The sequence below is a fragment of the Anolis carolinensis genome, unplaced genomic scaffold (assembly GCF_035594765.1).
Source record: "Anolis carolinensis isolate JA03-04 unplaced genomic scaffold, rAnoCar3.1.pri scaffold_8, whole genome shotgun sequence".
NCBI classification, from domain to species: Eukaryota; Metazoa; Chordata; class Lepidosauria; order Squamata; family Dactyloidae; genus Anolis; species Anolis carolinensis.
Window position 1 is genome coordinate 17,553,771 of NW_026943819.1, and position 19,589 is coordinate 17,573,359.

At 41.4% G+C, this 19,589-nt stretch overlaps 1 long non-coding RNA gene across 3 annotated transcripts; it reads left to right on the top strand.

Moving 5' to 3' along the window:
- Positions 1-239: 239 nt before the first annotated feature.
- On the top strand, positions 240-13,150 carry LOC103280177 (kunitz-type serine protease inhibitor LmKTT-1c). Of its 3 annotated transcripts, none has more exons than XR_507220.3 (5): positions 240-2,500; positions 3,935-4,110; positions 5,738-7,376; positions 10,685-10,861; positions 12,921-13,150. It is a non-coding gene; the product is annotated as a kunitz-type serine protease inhibitor LmKTT-1c (long non-coding RNA). The 3 variants fall into 3 exon arrangements; XR_010000360.1 differs by having other exon boundaries at positions 262-2,500; positions 5,738-7,288; XR_010000359.1 differs by lacking the exons at positions 10,685-10,861; positions 12,921-13,150 and having other exon boundaries at positions 2,380-2,500; positions 5,738-5,908.
- The last annotated feature ends 6,439 nt before the right edge of the window (positions 13,151-19,589 follow it).

Genomic DNA, 19,589 nt, shown 5'->3' on the forward strand with positions numbered 1-19,589 from the left:
ATCATATCTCTGCTGGATCTGAAAACATATTTTGCCATTTGCTTTATGAGAGTTAAAAAATTAGATAAACTTGGAAGATGAAGAGTTGTTAAATTTAGAGGGACATACTCTGAGATTTGGCTGGCATTTGTACTTATGGTACAAGAAAACGAAAAGTCAGATGGAACTGTCAGTCGAGTTGACCCCTGTCCATGAAATGAAGGGATATTTATTTATTTATTTACAGTATTTATATTCTGCCCTTCTCACCCTGAAGGGGACTCAGGGCGGATCACAATGTGCACATATAATGGCAAACATTCAATGTCATATAAACATAGAGACAGAGACAGAGACGCAGAGGCGATTTAACATTCTTTTGTATCCTTTGCTTCAGGCCGCAAAAATGTTTTTGCTCAATCCTGCCTGGATAATGCATAGACTTCAGATGATGACAACAATAAGGAAGGTAACTGCACCAAGCAAACACACAAGAATCCATATTCCTCAGGAAAAACATACAGCTTTATTGAAGGGCATGTTGCCAACATCTTCAGTTTGACTGGTGCAGCAATTTTGAAAGCATTGTGGTTTTCGTCTTATCTCCAACCTGGCCAGAGACAAGCAGCATCTCATGCCACTGTGTGAAGATGGCCACAGTTAGGATAAAGAGGACACAGGGCCTGCATGCATCATAGTTGTTTGATGTGGCTCCCTGGACTGAGCCATCTTATATGGAAGAGGAAAAGGGCAGGCAGACTATTAGTGAATTGCTAGGAATGCTGTAAAACTCTGTAGCCTGTCTGAACCTTCAGGTCTCAATTACTTATTGAAGCAAGTTATTGCCCATTTCTGCGTGTTATCTGCCTTCAAATTGATTTTGGCGTCTCATGGCCCTATGATTCAAGAGATTACAAAACAAATTACTAGTGACCACCTCATTAGTTCTAGGAAACTCAGGACTATGACTGTGTGTTTGATCTTCATTTTGTCCCATTGCCCTCAACTTTCTCCAGTGCATTTTTTAGCATATCATGTTTTCTGATGTTCTGCCCAAAGTACTTTAATTTTAATTTAGTTCCCTTCTAGTAAAAATTCATGAATGATTTCCTCTGGAACCATTTCTTTGTGTATTTTTTAGCAGTGCATGTTATCTGTAAAATTCTCCACTTGCTCCACATTCCATTGGGTATATTGTGGGACAAATGTTGAGACAGCTAAATCCTCCCTGGTGGAATTTGGAAAATAAAAGTTAGATAACTTGGTACTTACTTAGGCGATTCCTCATTGTCTGAGTACGATGGCCTTTCCAATGTAGTGTCTTGGCGGTGGATACGTAGGTGACTGTGGAGACCTATTCTTGACCCACATGTTCTTCCACAGTGAGGACATTGGTTTCCAAGTGGAAGGGTTGGCTTGATGCGCCTTCCTCTTGGCATGTTTCTCCCTTTCGCCCTCCATTCGTGGAGGAAAGAAGATAGATGTCCAAAGAAGGATTCTCAAAAAGCTAAGCTAGTGCTCCAAAACAGGCAGGCAGGCACTGTAGGCTAGGCAAAAAAATAAAATAAAAATTGAATGGATGGAGCTAAGAGACAGATTCTCTTTCCAACTCCATGTGCTATCCAGAAAATGAAGGAGCCATGCAGACAGAATAGACCAGCTTTGCAGAAAGCCGCATGATTTACTTTCTTCTTCTGATTGGCTGAAAGGGAAAAAAACCTGTGTGTAGCTGCCCTTGTCAATCATGGCAGACAGAAACACACACACCCCAGCACCCCCTCCCAGCCCAGGGCAGCAGAGTAATATGTTAGATTGGGAAAAAAGTCTGAATATGTTTTTTTTAGTTTAACCAAAAAATTTGTCATCTTGTGTTTGATTCATTGATGCTTCGGGGAAGGTCTTCCTGCATTTTGCTTTGGCAGTTCATATCTACAAATAACCGAATTTTTCTGAAACCCCAAACAACATCCAAAGTATTGCACACCTCTATCAATTATTTGTACATGGAACCTTGTCTCCCAGTATGTTTTGGCTTTACTGTCTTTCCTTAATGGCTGCTGGAATTAAGATTATAGAACCAGTTACCTTTGTCTCATTATGGAGCAGTTCTGAATCAAGGAATTGGGCTCCCTGGGGTCAAGAACAAAAAATGGTGAAAAGGAAATCAAGGAGAGGAAGAGATCAGATCTTTTAGTGATCAGTAATCTGTAGGGCGGCCATGCATTAAAATGGACTTGAGGGCACCTAATAGGAACACACAATACAATGATACCCTTGAATACCCAAGGAAGGACAGACTATATGGTTCCTCGGTGTCCATGCCAATGAACACATTGTTCTGCCTGCCTGGAGGCCCCTTCCCATTTCCTTTTGAAGCATCTTATAAGGAGCTTAGCCCAGCACTGGGACCCACATCCATCAGTCATGGTGCAGGCTGGATCCTTTGTCTTCTCCATTCTGACTGTAGGAGTCTTCATCACATTATCGTCTGATCTTCTGGGCATTCCTGGTCACACAGATGGTAAAACCTTCATTTTGCCCCCGTTTAAATATGGGTTTTGTTATTCTTATTCATGATGAGGTTGTAAAACAGAATGTATTCAACTATCTTTAGTCTTCGTAACAACTGGGAGCTTCAACATAAGACTATGTTTTCTTGTCTAGGCTCATAGTTGTCAACTCACTCATAGAGTTTCTTTTAAAGCTTTTCTAAGCTCACGTTATTTACAAAGTGACATGTTGAAGAATTGGAAAATAAGTGGCATTGTAATAAGAGGAGAGCAGGTGACTCTATCTCTTATTCAGATGTGCAGAGGGAGACAGCTGACGTCAACATGAAATCCAAGCTCTGCGTCTTTGTTCTAAATTTCAATTTCTTTTGACTTTTGGTATGCACATTGTAAAGAAGTGTGTTTTTATTTTGATTTATAGATGTCATGTTTAATTTCATTTTAAAAGTCATGTTTAACTATGTTTAAAAGGGTAAGTATTAGTTACCAGTGCGTGGGGGATGGTAGCCAGCTCAGCATTCTGAGGCAGGTTGCCATAGTAATGACCGCCGTTTGGAGGAAAAGGAGGGAATGTTTTAAAAAACAGTTTTAGTCTGTGATCTGAGTCACAGGGAAGACACTGGTTTCAGGTTAGGGAAACCAGGGAAGCTCAGATCTCTATTTGTGTCAAATTAAGCAAGTTAAGTGATTTGTTTGGGTTTATTCGTAGAGTCTGAGTGGTAAGGGGAAGCAATCCCAGTTAGATCCAAAGTGATCAGTTGATAGCTTTGGTTGTAAGAGAAGGAAAAGGTTTAGACCGCTCAAGGAAAGGAGAAAGTATTTTGAAAGTGGATTCATCATAGGTTATATTTGCAACTGATTAAGAAAGTTTAACTCTGAGAAGCAACATTGTAACCACTAAGCTCTGTGCCTGAATAAACTTTTTAGTGTTCTTCAACATCCAAGCCTCTGTCACACATATTCTAAACTAAGTTACACTGCCATCTAAAGTGAATAAAAAGACGAAAAAGGAAAAAAAATCCCCTCTGCCTGAGTTCTCCACACACATAGATGCACAACACATTTTGAGATCCACTTCAGCTACGTTGTATGAAGAGCAGGGCCTCTTCCTCCAGCTGGAAAGGAGGAGAATATTTCACATTCAAACCATTATGAATGTTACGAATGCTTCAGTTAGCAAGAGCTGAGAAACAGTAGCAGTCTAGATATGACCAGACTAAAGCCTACCTAGGCTCAAGCCAACAGGAATATTGGTGAGAGTTCATGGGACTTATCATCCAAAACTCATTGGGGAGCCACAATCCCCGTTTCTCAAATGAAGTAGTCAACCAGCCATCCTCTTTTCTTTATAATATTCTTCAGGCCATGGACTAGAACCCAGCATTGCTTTACGTCACACCATAAAAATATCTATGGGTTTTGATTCCTCATTTATTTCCCAACAGCACAGCCTCCAAAATGCTTGCTCCCTTCGGATCCTGGTACTGGTGAGAAAAATATAAAAGCCTGGTACTACAGCAAGTCAGAGAAGGATTGTTTGGAGTTCACCTATCATGGTACTTGGGGCAATCAAAATAGATTCAAGAGTAAAAAAGCTTGCCTGAAGGAATGTGGGAAAAAGGTAAGAGGAAAGGTCCTTCTCCGACAAAATGAAAGCAATCGTACTTCTTATCTTCACCTTTTCCCCTTGCAATCATGTAATAGCCCAACTTCCTCTAAGGCCCCTTTTATATAAAGGTATAAAATCCACCCTGACCTGGAGTATCTGGAAGATGTGGACTCAGATAATCCAGTCCAAAGAAGACATTGTTGATTACCTGTCTTGATATTCTGCCTATATGGCTGTGTGGAAGGGCCCTAAAACAGTGGTTCCAAATCTTTGGACCTTTAGGTGCTTTGGACTTCAGTTTGCACAACAGTGAATAAGCTGCTTGGGATTTCTGGGAGTTGAAGTCCAAATCAACTGGAGGAACAAAGGTTTGTAACTATTGCTCTGAATGAAGAGACTTGTCTTGTTGCAAATGAATCAGTGTAATAACATCGGAAGCTACCTTAGCCCAGGCAAGACCACTGTTTAGCTCAGTCTAGATTTCCTGAAGGTGAGAAATTGTGAAAGTCCAGACCTTTTCTCTTTTTTTTTGCTACATTTCCCCTCTTCCCTCACAGTTGTCCATCTTGACCCAAAGGTCTAGGGTGCTCCACTGTCCATGTTTGGTATATGCTGGCTGGCATCCCAAGAACTCCTTAGATGTAGCCAGCATAACCATTGAGGAGTGTTGGGAATTGCAGTCAAACATGACTTCTGGGTTTCCTATTGCTGTGACTGAATTACTAAAAGATCTGAAGTACAAGGGTTATCCACAAAGTAGGTTACGTTTTGGAATTAAAAATGAACAAAGTATGGGAGAAAACATTTATCATTTGCAGTTGAAAGCCACACCCAAATATCACATCTCACGTAGTCGCCATTCAAATCTAGGCAATTACCATAGTGATGAATGAGCTTTGCAAATCCTTCCCCGCTAAATTCTGCCACTTGTGTCCTCAACCAGCCGGTCAGCTCTTTCCACAGCTGTTCAGCGTTGCCAAAACGCTTTGTTGCCAGCCATGCCCCTATTGTTGGAAACAAGTGGTTGGGGGCACAAGCGGCAGAATTTAGTGGGGAAGGATTTGCAAAGCTCATTCATCGCTATGGTAAGTGCCTAGATTTGAATGGCGACTACGTGAGATGTGGAATTTGGGTGTGGCTTTCAACTGCATATGGTAAATGTTTTCTCCTATACTTTGTTCATTTTTAATTCCAAAACGTAACCTACTTTGTGGATAGCCCTCGTACATAAAGGTGTTGATAATGAGAGCAGTAGTAGTAGTATTAATAATAATTTATTTATTGCCTGCCTCTCCTTGCACCTTATCAAAATACATAATTTAGCATGCACACCACATCAGATTTTACACAAGACGACAACAACAAAAATGCTGGTTAAAATTCACATCTTAAAATTGACTTGGTATGCATGCCTGGTTTAGCACAAGAATAGGCAGATCCCACACAGATTTTATACAACAAGGAGCTCCAGTGTCTGCAACGGGACTTTATATCCGGTAATTGAGCTCAGGACTTTTGCTAACAGTTGATAAGAAGGTTGTGTTTTTAATTTCGTTGTCTTTCTTTAATGGCTACTGGAATTCAGATCCTTGGGCTGCCAGTGTTCCCATGTGACAGACTTTCTCTCTTTGTTCCACAGAAAAAGCCGAAATGATGCAGACCACAGGGTGGCACATTTGCAGATCCATGAACATGCCACTGGCTCTTTTAAAATAAAGGTACTTGGGCAAACTCTGGTGCTTCCCAAACTACTGCATCAATCTCATTGGAAATCTTTGCATGCTCTTCAATAAACTGTTGTCTTCTTTTAGCATATGATTTTCTTCTTCTTCGTTGTGCTGTATCTTTACCTAGTTGACTTAATTTTCTAAATGAATGAATTGAAGATGAATATGAAACATTATAGCCAAATAGAAGACAAAGGTCCACATGTTAATAGAAGATCATTTCCTTTATTTTTAAAAATCTCTCTAAAACAAATAAGGCAAATTGTCATTTATTTTCAGGTGGAGTGTTGTCTCTTATTTTGCTTTTACTTTACTGTCTTTCCTCAGTCTGTTGCAGCCTTCTTCCGCCTTCACAGCCATTGTAACATGTACCATGTTATCCTCCACCTGCTCCGCCGTTGAGGTCTTTGGGTCTTTGGATTGTTCTTGGTCTGGATCCTCCCCTGTGGCCACTCCAGGGAGTGCATGACTCCCTGGGGTCAGGGCTGGGCTGTGGCGCAGGCTGGTAAACAGCTGCTGCAATAAATCACTCTGACCATGAGGTCATGAGTTTGAGGCCAGCCCATGGCGGGGTGAGCACCCGTCAATTAAAAATAAAAAATATAGCCCCTGCTCGTTGCTGACCTAGCAACCCGAAAGATAGTTGCATCTATCAAGTAGGAAAAAAGGTACCACTTATAAAAGTGGGGAGGCAAGTTTAACTAATTTACAATGTTGGAATGAGGAAGTGAGGAAGTGCCGTCAGAGTGGATGATGAAGCAGCTGCTCCCCCCTGTGGCCAGAATCGAACATCCCCTCAGGAGAAGGTTAAATTGCCTCTGCGTCTGTCTGTCTGTGTCTCGGTTCGATGTGTTTATGGGCATTGAATGTTTGCCCTATATGTACATAATGTGATCCGACCTGAGTCCCCTTCAGGGTGAGAAGGGCAGAATATAAATACTGTAAAAAAAATGTCTCCAGTGGTTGTGCCCTCAGGTTCATTGGAACACGCAAGCCCCCTCACCACGTCAAGGTGACAATCCATTGAGGGATTGTTGTGTTAATCACACCACTGCTGGGACCTCAATCTGTGAAGACTGTGTGTTGACTGGCCGTGCACCGATCTCCACACATTAAAAAAATCATACACAGAAATGGAGGACCATCATCCTCGAACTACGAGGGATCGTCTAAGTACTGTCTTTCCTTAATAGATACTGTGTCAGCTTCTGCTGGTAGCTCCTAACAATGAACCAGTACTCACACTCCAGGTGGACATAGCCAACTTTATTGCTACTACACACACAGAGAGAGACAATGACACTACTAAATTCCCCATATAGCTTCCCCCTTTTCTAGTGCTCTTCCCTCCTTCCCTTCCACAGCTTTCTCCAACTCCTGTGAATGGTTTCTCCTGATTATCGCTTCCTCCCACCACTGCTCTCCTCCTCCAGGTTCCTTTGTTAACGTTGACCTTGCTTCAGGTATGTTGGCAGGGGCAGGAGTCAAACATTTGTTTGTCCAAGCTTTGAATCATGTCCTGACATACTGGAGTTCAGATTCTTGGACCAGGTACCTTTCTCTTGATATGGTGCATCACTCTCTTTCCTATTTAGAGGTCTAGAGGACTGCTGCTTATTTCTCACTGCAACATACTGGAAACATAAACAGTGTTCTCCAACATAGATAAGGTTGTGTGTTAGTTTAAGGCAGGGGTCCCCAAACTGAGGCCCGGGGGCCGGATGCAGCCCTCCAAGGTCATTTACCTGGCCCCCGCCCTCAGTTTTATAATATAATATTTTTATATCAGTTTTAATAATATAATATATTGTATATACATATAGTATTGATACTAATATTATGTTACACAATATAATACTAACAATAATACCATATAATAATATTAATTATATGTTATATATTACATATAATATTACAGTATAGTGGTATAATTCAATATAGTAATATATAATGCTAATATTGTGCTATGCTAATAATATAATATATTGTATGTACATACAGCTGCTCTGAGTCCCCTTCGGGGTGAGAAGGGTGGGATATAAATGTAGTAAATAAATGCAGTAAATAAATAATTAATTTTAGACTTAGGCTCAGCCAAAGTCTGAAATGACTTGAAGGCACACAACAACAACAATCCTAATTAACTCAACTATCTTATTGGCCAGAAGCAGGCCCATATTTTCCATTGAAATCCTGATAGGTTTATGTTGGTTAAAATTGTTTTCATTCTAAAATATTGTATTGTTCTTTCATTGTTGTTGTTGCTGTTTTGCACTACAAAAAATAAGACATGTGCAGTGTGCATAGGAATTCGTTCATTTTTTTTTTCAAATGGTAATTCGGCCCCTCAACAGTCTGAAGGATTGTGGACTGGCCCTCTGCTTCAAAAGTTTGAGGACCCCTGGTTTAAGGGATAAAGGAGTTTAAAGCATGTGATGCATATGTGTCTTTGTTCTGCATGAAAAGGAACAGAGGCTGGATGTTCATCTGGGGCAAGGCTTTAGCACAGCTGGCTAATCACCCACAGCAATAGATCTCTACCGACCAAAAGGTTGACAGTTCGAAGCCCAGGTCGGGGTGAGCACTTGACCTTCAGCCCAGCTCATTGTCCACTAAGCAGATTGAAACCAACTGTGAGCTGAGAGTAGAGAAATTAGGCACCACTGGCACCAGAAATGCCGACGATCAAAGGACAGGAGAAAAAGATTGTGATCAAGGGCTTGTCGTCATAGCAGATGGAGCGACAGCTCCCTCTGTGACCAGAATTGAGCACAGCCTCCAGGACACGGAAGTTGGTAAAATGATGACATAATACCAGTATCTGTTGTCTATTCTGTATGTCTATTAGCATTAATTGTTTGCCATGTATATGTTCTATGATCCACCCTGAGTCCCCTTCTGGGTGAGAAGGGTACAATATAAATGCTGCAAATAAATGAATAAACAAATAAATTGCCCAGGTTTCTCAGAAGATCTGGTTGGTTGTCTCCACAGCTGTCCCTTTGTGTTTTCACAGATAGGATCCACCTCGCACTGGCTGATAGGCCTAGAGTATATACATGCACACAATGCTTTTCATATTCTTTGGCTTAGGGCAATTCCCAAAAGCTGGCATGGCAGATAAACCAAAAACTTATTTACTTCATTTTTGCACCAGCTTTCTCATCCCCAACAGGACTCAAGGCGGCTTACAAATCTGGCAAAGATTAAATGCTGCACATGAAAACAATAAAACATATCTCATCTAAATATAAACAATCTAAATATATAAGCAATTTTAACACATAAAAACCAAAGTGTTTTTTTCAAGTGAAATATTTGCCCATTTCAGCAGAGAAGATGTTCCTGTTAGGTTTGGATGAGGTGCATTAACGGGGGAAAAACCCACCTTAGGCCAAGCCAGATCACCGATACATTTATATAACTCAGTGAAGGCCACATTAGATGTAATGAACTTGGCTCACCAGAAGCTTTGGACTTCACCTCTCATTTCCATACAGTAATCATGGTCCGATGGGACCTGCAAGGCAAATCCTTGCCCACTCCTGATCTACATCAACTGGCATTGTCCCAAAACTGACTGGACAACACCCAGCAAATAAATGGGGAAGGTTTTTTTGAATAAATCAAATCTGAATTTTGTGCAGATGCTGAAATGATTACATTAATATGATTGTACTATGGGCAGATCAGGAGAGTATTTACTGCCATGAAAATACAGCTGAAGAAAGAAAGGACAATCACATAACAGGTGGAAAGGAAGTCAAGGAGAGGAAGAGATCTAATCTTTTATTGATGAGTGATTTGTAGGGTTGCTGATAGGTGCTTGAGGGCATCTAATAGGCGCACACAATCCAATGACATCCTTGAATACCTAAGTAAGGACAGACTATATGGTTCCTCAGTGTCCTTGCCAATGAACACATGTTCTGGCTGCCCAGAGGCCGTTTTCCATTTCCTCTTGAAGCATCTTATAAGGAGCTTAGCCCAGCATTAGGACTCACATCCGTCAGTCATGATGCAGGCTGGATCCTTTGCCTTCGCCATTCTGACTGTAGGAGTCTTCCTCACATTATCATCTGATCTTCTGGGCTTTCCTGGACACGCAGATGGTAAAACCTCCATTTTGGCTCCTGTTTATATATAGGTTTTGTTATTCTTATTCACGATGATGATGATGATGCAAAACAGAAAGCATTCAACTATCTTTAGTCTTTGTAATAACTGGGACCTTTAACGTAAGACTATGTTTTGTTGTCTAATGTCATAATTGTGAACTCACTAGTAGGGTTTTTTTAAAAACTTTGCTAAGCTCACATTATTTACAAAGTGACAGGTCGAAGAACTGGAAAATAAGTGACATTGCAATAAGAGGAGAGCAGATGGTTGTATCTCTTATTCAGATGTGCAGAGGGAGACAGCTGACCTCAACATGATATCCAAACTCTGCGTCTTTGTCCCAAATTTCAATTTCTTTTGGGCCTTTTGGTATGTACATAAACACACAACACATTTCAAGGTCCACTTCAGCTAGGTTGTATGAAGAACAGGGTCTTTTCCTCCAGCGGGAAAGAAGGAGAACCTTTCACATTGAATGTCACAAATAATTTAGTTAGCAAGGGCTGAGAAACAGTGGCGCCTAGATATGATAGATAGGCTCAAGCCAGCATGACCAGTAGTGAGAATTCATGGGACTTATCGTCCAAAACCAATTGGGGAGCAACAACCCCAGTTTCCCAAGTCATCAACCAGCCATGCTCATTTTTAAATATTCTTCAGGCCATGGACGAAGACCCAGCATTGCTTTACACAACACAAAAATATCGATGAGTTCTGATTCCTCATTGATTTCCCAACAGCACAGCCTCCAAAGTGCTCGCTCCCTCCAGATCCTGGGACTGGTGATAAAAGAATAAACGCCTGGTACTACAGCATGCGTGACAAGAAATGTTATGTGTTTGCCTATCTTGGTACTTGGGGCAATAAAAATAGATTCACGAGTGAAAAAGATTGCATGAAGGAATGTGGAAAATAAGGTAAGAGGAAAGGTCCTTCTCCAGCAAAATGAAAGAAATCATACTTATTATCTTCACCTTTTTTCACCTGCAATCATGTAATGACCTGGCTTCCCCTAAGGCAGTGATTCTCAACCTGTGGGTACCCAGATGTTTTGGCCTTCAACTCTCCGAAATTCTAACAGCTGGTAAACTGACTGGGATTTCTGGAAGTTGTAGACCAAAACATGTGAGGACTCACAGGTTGAAAACCATTGTTCTAAGACCCCTTCCACACAGCTGTATAAAATCCACACTGACCTCGATTATCTGGCAGTGTGGACTCAGATAATCCAGTTCAAAGCAGATATTATGGATTGCCTGCCTTGATATTCTGGGTATATGGCTGTGTGAAACAGGGCCGTAGCCAGAAAAAAAATTCGGGGGGGGGGGGGGGGTTGAAAATTTGGGGGGGGGGGTTAACCCCTAGCACACACCCCTCCCCGCTACAAACCTGTCAATATCTGCTTGAGATAGTGCCTGGAGGGACTCTTAATGTTTTGTGTCTCATAGACTTAGCATGGGGATTTGGTTAACCAGTTAAAATTCATGAGTAAACCAGGTTTTTTTTTATAACCTGAAAAATTTGGGGGGGGGGGGTTGAACCCCTAAAACCGCCCCCTCGCTACAGGCCTGGTGTGAAAGGCCTCTAAAACAGTGGCTCCAAACCTTTGGTCCTTCAGGTGCTTTGGACTTCAGTTCGTACAATTCCTAACAGTGGATAAGCTGCCTGGGATTTATGGGATTTGAAGTCCAAAACAACTGGAGAATCAAAGGTTTGTGACTATTACTCAAAATCAGTGGTTCTCAACCTGGGGTCCCCAGATGTTTTTGGCCTACAACTCCCGGAAATCCCAGCCAGTTTACCAGCTGTTATGATTTCTGGGAGTTAAAGGGCAAAAACATCTGGGGACCCCAGATTGAAAACCACTGCTCTAAATGAAGAGAGTTGTTCTGTTACAAGGGAATCAGTGTAATAATATCAGAAGCTACCTTAGCCCAAACCAGACCATTGATTAACTCAATTTGGACTTTCTGAATGTGAGAAATTGTGACTGTCCAGACCTTTCTTTTTCTTTTTTTGGCTACATCTCCCCTCTTCCATCACAGTTCTCCATCTTGACCCAAAGGTCTAGGGTGCTTCACATGACTGGTATATGCTGGCTGTCATCCCAAGACCTCCTTAGATGTAGCCAGCATAACCATTGAGAAGGAATGTTGGGAATTGCAGCAAACATGAACTTTGGGGTTCCCATTGCTGTGATTGGGTTACAAGAAGATCTGAATTATACAAAGGTGATGATAATGATAATATCAATAGTAGTATTAGTGCTAGTAATAATTTCTTTGTTGCATGCCTCTCCTTGCACCTCATATATTAGCATGCACACCACACCAGCATTCACACAAGATGACACAAATAAAATGCTGGTTAACATTCAGATCTTAAAATGGACTGGGTAGGCTTGCCCAGTATTATAATTGCACTTTAATTGACTATGACAGCTGGGTAATCACCCCTCCCTGATGACTTTGACATATTTTGCACCTTGGCCCAGATCTTTGGGATTTTATTTTTGTATGTGAGTTTTTATGACTATTTTTATCGTTGTTTGATGTTTTATTACTGACTGATCTGTTTTATTGTTTTGCTTTTGCTTTTATATTGTTGTGTCCGGGCTCGGCCCCATGTAAGCCACCCTGAGTCCCTTCGGGGAGATGGGGCGGGGTATAAGAATAACGTTATTATTATTATTATTATTATTATTATTATTATTATTATTATTATTGTTATTATTATTGTTATTATTATTATTGCCCGGTTTAGCACAGGAAGAGCCGGATCCCACACAGATTTATGCAACACGAAGCCCCAGTTTCTGCAATGATACTTCATATCCAGTAATTAAGCTCAGGGCTTTTTTTAACAGTTTGTAAGAAGGTTGTGTTTTTAATCTCGTCTTTCCTTAATGGCAACTGGAATTCAGATCATTGGAGTGCCGTTCTTCCATGTGACAGACTTTCTCCCTTTGTTCCACAGAAAAACTTAAATGTGTACTATGCAGACCACAGGGTAGAACATTTACAGGTCTATTAACGTGCCACTGGCTCTTTTAAAATAAAGGCACTTGGGGAAACTCTGGTGCTTCCAGACTGCCGTACCAATCTTCAATAAACGCTTCTCTTCTTCCTGCATATGATTTTTTTTCCTTCCTTGCACTGTATTTATCTAGATGACTTTATTTTCTAAATGAAAGAATTGAATATGAATATGAAATGTTATAGCCAACTTTATGATAGGAAATACGGTAGGTATCATACGGTATGATAGGTTTATGATAGGAAATACGGTCACGTGTTCGTGTTAGGTTCAGATGAGATGCATTAACAGGAAAAAACCCACATTAGATCAAGCCAGATCAGTGATACATTTATATAACTCAATGAAGGCCACATCATGAACTGTGGCTGACCAGAAGCTTTGGACTTCACCTCTCATTTCCATACAGTAATCATAGACCGATGGGACCTGCAGGGCAAATCCTTGCCCACTCCTGATCTACATCAACTGGCATTGTCTCAAAACTGACCAAACAACACCCAGCAAATAAATGGGGAAGGTTTTTTGAGTAAATCAAATCTGAATTTTGTACAGATGGTGAAATGATTACATTAATATGATTGTACTATGGGCAGATCAGGAGAGTATTTATTGCCATGAAAATACAGCTGAGGAAAGTAAAGGCCACGGGAAGAAAGGACAAACACATAAAAGGTGGAAAGGAAGTCAAGAAGAGGAAGAGATAAGATCTTTTGGTGATCAGTGATTTGTAGGGCTGCCAGGCATTAAAATGGACTTAGAATCATAGAGTTGGAAGAGACCTCATGGGCCATCCAGTCCAACCCCCTGCCAAGAAGCAGGAAAATTGCATTCAAAGCACTTGATGGCACCTAATAGTTACACACAATCCAATGACATCCTTGAATATCTAACTAAGGATAGACTATAGGGTTCCTCAGTGTCCTTGCCAATGAACACATTGTTCCGGCTGCCCGGAGGTCCTTTCCCATTTCCTCTTGAAGCATCTTATAAGGAGCTTAGCCCAGCATTAGGACTCACATCCAGCAGTCACAATGCAGGCTGGATCCTTTGTCTTCTCCATTCTGACTGTAGGATTCTTCCTCACATTACTGTCTGATCTGCTGGGCATTCCTGGACACGCAGATGGTAAAACCTTCATTTTGGCCCCTGTTTAAATATGGGTTTTGTTATTCTTGTTCATGATGATGATGATGTTGTAAAGCAGAAGGCATTCAACTATCTTTACTCTTTATAACAATTTAAGCTCATGTTATTTACAAACAGAGATTTTGAACAATTAGGAAATAAGTGGCATAGCAATAAGAGGAGAGCAGATGACTCTATCCCTTTTTCAGATGTTCAGAAAAAGATGGCTAATCAAAACATGAGATCGAAGTCTGCATCTTGGTCTGAAACTTCAGTTTATTTTGTTACTATTGGCGTGCACATAGACACACAAGACATTTCAAGATCCTCTACAGCTGGGTTGTATAAAGAACACGGCCTTTCAACCAATTCAAGGGGAGGTAAATCTTTCACGGAGCCTCCGGTGGCTCAGTGTGTTAAAGCGCTGACCTGCTGAACTTGCAGACCAAAAGGTCCCAGGTTCAAATCCGGGGAGCGGAGTGAGTGCCCGCTGTTAGCTCCAGCTTCTGCCAACCTAGCAGTTCGAAAACATGCAAATGTGAGTAGATCAATAGGTACAGCTCCGTCAGGAAGGTAACGCGTTCCATGCAGTCATGCTGGCCACATGACCTGGAGGTGTCTATGGACAACACTGGCTCTTTGGCTTAGAAATTGAGATGAGCACTAACCCCTAGAGTCGGACACGACTGGATGTAATATCAAGGGAACTTTACCTTTTACCTAAATCTTTCACATTCAAACCATTATTGATTTTTTCTAATGATTTAATAGACAAGTTGGAAAACAGTGGCTGGCTGCCTATATAAAATCTGACTAATTCCCACATATGCTCATGACCAATATCATGACCAGAAGTAAGAGTTCATGGGACTTATAGTCCAAAACCAATTGGGGAATCACAATCCCTGTTTCAGTGCAGTCATCAAGAAACCCTTGTGTCGGCTGATCTGCAGACCTGAAGGTTGGATTGCTGAACTGAAGGTTGCCAGTTCGAATCCATGACACGGGTGAGTTCCTATCTGTCAGCTCTAGCTTGTGGGGACATGAGGAAAGCCTCCCAGCTAACAGAACCCAGCGCCCCCTGGGCAATATTTCTGTAGACAGCCAATTCTCTCACACCTGAAGCGACTTGCAGTATGTTCTCAAGTCGCTTCTGACATGAGAAAAAAGTGAAGTCATCAACCAACCATCCTCATTTCTGCCTTAACATTCATCAGATCACAGAGTAGGACCCAGCATTGCTTCAAAACAGGCCACATTAATATCCCTGAGTCTTTATTACTCATTTGTTTCCCAACAGCACTGCCTAAGAGATGCTCGCTCCCTCTTGATCGTGGAACTGGCAATGAAAATATAAAAGCCTACTTCTACTGCAAGAAGAGCAATAGGTGTGTGTGGTTCACTTATCGTGGTTCTGGAGGTAATGCCAATAGATTCAAGAGCCAACAAGCTTGCATGAAGAAATGTGGAATTAAGGTAGGAGCAATGACCCTTCTCCGGGAAATTAAAAGCAGTTGTACTTATTATTTTCACCTTTTCACCTTCAATCATGTAATATCCTGCCTTCCTCTAAAAGAAGAGAGCTGTCTGTTGGAAGAGCGTGAGTGCAAAAACATTGGAAGCCACCTTATTCCAACTAACTTATTCCAACTTATTTTGCTAACAGTTGATAAGAAGGTTGTGTTTCTAATCTCGTTGTCTTTCTTTAATGGCTACTGCAATTCAGATCACCTGAGTGCCACTGTTCCCATGTGACAGACTTTCTCCCTTTGTTCCACAGAGAAACATATATGTGCATGATCCAGAAAACAACAGGGTGATACATTTACAGTGCTAATAAAAATCCTGATGCTTCCCAAATTACTGTACCAATCTCAGCGAAAATCTTTGCATATTCTTGAATAAACTCTTCTCTTCTTCTTGCATATGACTTCTTCTTCATTGTGCTGTATTTACCTAGATCCAGAGCAGGCCCTAGGTATTTTTCAAGTGTAGGCGAACAGAATTTTGCCCCCCCCCCCCCAAACCAATCACTGAAAAATAAAAGCATTGGATAAGCGAAAATGTTTGATAATAAGGAGGAATTAAGGAAAAGCCTATTAAACATCAAATTACATTAAGATTTTACAAATTAAGCACTAAAACACCATGTTTTACAACAAATCAACAGAAAAAGCAGTTCAATACCTTGCGGAGGCAGGCTGCATGAGACAAGAGTTGCCTCGATGGCGCCCCCAATAAGATGGAGCCACAGGCAACTGCCTAGTTGGCCTGGTGGTTGAACCGCCTCTGCCTAGATCAGTGGTTCCCAAACCTATTTGGCCTACCACACACTTTCCAGAAAAAATATTACTCAGCACCCTAGAAAATATTTTTTTTAAATTTAATAGCAAATAAACAGAAAGATATATGTATGTGGCCATCACCGCTCCCCTAGATTGCTGCAGCGCCCACCAGGGGGGCGGTAGTGCCCACTTTGGGAATCACTGACGTAGATGAATACGAATATGAAAAGTTACAGCCAAATAAAAGACAAAATTCCATGTTGTGATGGAGTCTTTGTGTTAGAAGAGGCAGGAAAACTACTCGTGAGCAAGACTCCGATGCAGAGCAACAAAGGAAGAGAATCCAGGAAATACTTATGGAACCCACTGATGATGATTCCTTTGAGGGTTTTGAAGGGGATTGTGGGGCTGGGAGTCAGGAGAATGGGATATCGGATTCTGGGAGTGAAGAGATGGATAGGACTAAGGTTCAAGAGATCCGGGATATTTTTGAGGAACCCACAAGCAGTGGTACATTTGAGGGATGACACAGTGAAGATACAGCTGGATCCTGGGGAGTTATGAGTCTGGATAGAAGGTGGACTGGCTGGAGAGATCGTAGAAGGGCAGCAGCTGGAGGTGGGTTTGGTGGGGCATTGGGCGACTCCAGCTCCAATGAGGATTTGCAGCAACAAGGTTCAGCTGTGGATAGCTGGCTCAAGTTCGGAGGAGGACTTGTAAATAAAAGTAAGTTTGTTGCTAATGTAACCTTGCAATCGGCAAGGTGTTTGTTGGGCGATTTCGGGGTCTCTGTTTCAGAAGACGTGTTTGGAAGACTGCTTTGGGACATAAGTGTTAACCTGGGTTTTCAGTGGCAATGGGGGCTGGCATTGTGTGGGTTTGCGCTGGATTGTCCTGTGTTGGTTTTATGCATTAGCTGCCGGCTTGCCTCCATCGCTTTGGCTCTTTGTGATTGACTGTGGACTGGGATTCGGGGCTTGTGACTTCTCCCTAACGATGCGGATTGGAACTCGATGCCTGTAACTTCTCCCTAACGATGCGGATTGGAACTCGATGCCTGTGACTTCTCCCTAACGACGCGGATTGGAACTCAATGCCTGTGACTTCTCCCTAGCGACGCGGATTGGAACTTGGTGCTTGTGACTACTCTCTAACAACACGGATTGGAACTCGATGCCTGTGACTACTCCCTAACGACGCAGACCGGATGTGGCAGCTGTGACTTCTCCTTTACAACGCAGTTTGGCTTCACAACGATGTTTTGGGGCACAGTGTGGCCGCTGGTCACTGTGGGTTGTTGCTGGTTGCTTTCCTGTGTTTGCTAAGCTCCATCGAGTAGGTGGAGCTAGTTTCCAGCCGTTTCGGCATAGTTTGTTTTAATCCAGATTATTTCCCGGGATAATCTGGATTATATCCCAAGTTCAGTTTTTTTGAGTTCATTTTGGACATTGTTACTTCACACTGAAGAGAAAGTGTTTTGAGCCCTTTTTTGGTTGTTTTCTAGGCTCTTTGTGTTGTTTTGCAATAAACTGAGTTATTTATATTGGCTGGCATCTGACTCGTAACATTCCACATGCTAATAGATGGACATTTTCTTTATTTGTTTAAAGCCCTTTGTTATCAAGACATCTTATCCCCAGAATATGAATTATAAAGTTATATAAGTTTCCATGAACTAGCCAAAGCCACAGCCATGCAATATTCACTGGGAGACCTGCCTTACTTCACCTGTTTTCTTATTTATCAAATCTGCCCTGGAATACAGGATCATCTGCACCCAGAAAGGTATCAACATGATAGATCACTCTAGGGAACCAGCCCAGGAGGAAATCACAGAGTGCTTTCCAATCAGATTGATAAGATTTGCTGTAATGCTAACCTATGTACTTCGCCCATTCATATTATTCCGATCTATTCACAAACCTTTGGATTACACCCCATACCCAGAACCATTCACAGCTCATGGAGATCCATTCATATACTTTATTGAATGTTTTTATATATGTATACTAGCTGTGCCCGGCCACACGTTGCTGTGGCAAAGTGGTGGTGGTATTGGTTAAAAATTGTTGTGTAATTTTTATTTGACGTTATTTGCATTTTTTTATTAATTTTATTGTAAGTTATATTTTTATTTATTATATTTTATTTTCTTGTTATTTTCTGATATTGTAGTATTTTATTGTATTAATTTTTAGTGTTTATTATTATTATTTTTTGGGTTGCTAGGAGACCAAGTTGGAGGAGCTTAGCCTTCTAACTGGCAGCAATTGGATAAAAGCAATTATTCCTCTCTCTCTAATTAGGACTTTATTTTTCTTTTCTTTTTGTTGTATCAACCTAGAGGCGTGGATGATGGGTTGTGTTGTCAAATTTTGAGGTTGGGGGGCCAGTAGTTTTGTTGTTTTGTGGGTCGCCGCGATGCCATCATTCTTTTATATATATAGATTTCCCTCAATCTCACAACGCCTTGAAGATTGCCCTTCCAAGACATTGTATATCACCTCTGGTATGTCTGTCATCCTCACTTAGATGTATAAGATGTACCACTGACAGATGGTCATCCAACCTCTGTTTAAAATCTTCCAAAGAAGGAGCCATGACTTCCCTCGATCTAGACCAGTGGTTGTCAACCTGTGGGTCCCCAGATATTTTTGGTCTTCAACTCCCAGAAATCCTAACATCTGGTAAACTGGCTGGGAGTTCTAGGAGTTGTAGGCCAGAACACGTGGGGACCCACAGGTTGAGAACCACCAATTTAGACACTATATTCCTTTTGATACAACCCAAAATCCCATTGGCTTTTTTAGCTGCTGCATTACACTATTGGCTCATGTTCAACTTGTATCTGTTTTATATGAATTGTTGTTTTGTAGATTGTTTTTTATGAATTGTTGTTTTTACATTGTTTCTAGGCATTGAATTTTTGCCTGTTTATTGTAAGCCGCTTTGAGTCCCCTCAGGGAGAAAGGCGGGGTAAAAGTGATGTAAATAAACTTGTTGTCATCATTCAGCTCTTGAGGTGGCGATATGTTGTATGTACATATGCATATCAAAAGGAATGAAGAAATGGCAGTTTGGGGCACAGAGAAACGGGACTGAGATTTCCACTCACGTTGAAGTGCAAGAAACTTTCTCTGCAGATATGGATTGGGTGTATAGGTCTCCTGCCCTGCTCTTTGTGTTGTGCTGTTAA